At 50.6% G+C, this 1,819-nt stretch overlaps 1 protein-coding gene across 1 annotated transcript in view; it reads right to left on the minus strand.

Moving 5' to 3' along the window:
* The window catches only part of LOC118748951, a 106,524-nt gene that overhangs the window by 28,897 nt on the left and 75,808 nt on the right, over window positions 1-1,819 (minus strand). The gene's annotated exons all lie outside the window — the stretch shown is intronic.

The following is a 1,819-nucleotide window of genomic DNA, read 5'->3' on the forward strand; positions in this document are numbered from 1 at the left end:
GTATGGTGTCAAGTTAGCACTACATACCATTTTTTCTTAAAAAACGAGAGCTAAAAATGTTTTCTTTTCCACAACATACGCGTCAGCGTATGAGATCAGCGAAACTCCCTCTGGCGGCTGAGGGAGCTTCTAGATGTAGAAGTTAAACTGTTAGGGGGAGAGAATGCCACCTTGTGGGACCCCCTGTTTTATTCTTCTAGGTTTCGAGGTTTGATCTCTGAAGATTACTGACCTCTGTCGATCACTCATATAATCCGCCGTCCACCGCTTGAGTCCCTGTGGGACCGAAGGTGTCAAACGGTTTAGTCCACCAGTTATTTGGGTGTTTATGGCGTTAAGTGCTGTTGTTGTGCTGTGTACTTTACGGAAGCCATGCTGATACTTCGCTGGGGTCAGGTAGTAAGTGAAGTAGGGGAGTAGCAGGGCCTCTCGTGTCTTCGTGACCGGCGAAAGTAGCCTTATCGGGCGATAAGAGTCTCCTTTGTTGGCGGGTTTCCGGTTTCAGCAGTGTGACCACTCTCCCTGATTTCCACACCTCAGGAATGTTGAGAGTGGCCATTGACAGGTTGAGGACCTCCGTTAGGTATGCTACTCCCGCGGGCTCCAAATGTTCCACCATCAGCATATAGAGTCCGTCGGGTCAAATGGCTTTGGAGGATTTCGCCTTCCCGGTGGCCACCTTCACTTCGTCGGTGGTGAAAACAAGTGGTGCAAAGTGGTGGTGTCTACCGAAGTATGCAGTGTAAATTGGCGGCTAAAGTAGCTCGCGAATTTCTTCGGGTGCGACGAGGCGCGACTTTCGAATGAAATTTCCACGCGCTTCGTCGGGTTGGACAAGGACCTCACGGTTGACCAGAGTTTAATCACACCAGAGGCGAAGTTACAGGACTTCAAGTGTTCTTCCCACTTTTTCCGCTTGAGCTGATTTACAAGTTGCCGAATCTCCAAATCAAGGTCCTTCAATCGATGGTCCCCGGGATCGACATGGCGTAGGTGGTCACGCTCTTTTGATAGTACAGCTGCGGTAGCTTCCGCGAAGCCGTTCCAATCAGCTTTGATAAAGTTGGTATAGGTTCGGTGGTCCGCGGGTGCAAAGTCGGTGGGCTTATTGATCGAGATGATTATGGGCAGTGTTAGCATAGGTCGCCATGATATGCTATTGATCAGACCAGCGCTAGCAATTGTGAGGTCTGGCGAGCTGCTGCAGCTACCCACAATCCTGGTGGGGGCATCGTCGTTCATTGTGCAGAATGTCGAATCGTCTATCTGGTCAGCCAATAGGTTTCCCCTAGGATCATTTGCCAGGCTTGAGTGCCAGAGATCGTGGTGCGCGTTGAAGTTACCTACTACCATTTGGTTTTCACCTCTGAGTAGCGCACCTATGTCAGGGTGATATCCTGCCGGGCAGCAGGTGACGGGGTATATAGACGTTAAATATTTCGAGCTCGACATCGCCTGACCGGACAGCTATGCCCTGACATTCTAGGGTGATGCGACCTCGGGTCGATGTCTTGGAGAAACCGATACTGCACTGTGTGGTGTACGATGACCGCTAAACCTCCACCATTATATCGCTCGCGATATTTACGGAGAACATTGTAGGCGGCGCAACTTCGATTCTTGGACCGCAGCTTTCAATATGCCACGGCGACCAATAAAGAAGACTACTATCTCTTCAATCTTGCTCTGGAGTCCGTTGCAGTTCAGTTATACGAGTTTCGTACGCCTTGGGAGGCTGGTCGCGATACGAGAGGTGCGGAACGTGTGGGGTATACCTTGGGCTTGTTGCGACCGACGCATTTGATATTGCTGCCTGGTG

The sequence above is a fragment of the Rhagoletis pomonella genome, unplaced genomic scaffold (assembly GCF_013731165.1).
Source record: "Rhagoletis pomonella isolate Grant_MI unplaced genomic scaffold, Rhpom_1.0 Rhpom_scaffold_00013, whole genome shotgun sequence".
Classification (NCBI taxonomy): domain Eukaryota; kingdom Metazoa; phylum Arthropoda; class Insecta; order Diptera; family Tephritidae; genus Rhagoletis; species Rhagoletis pomonella.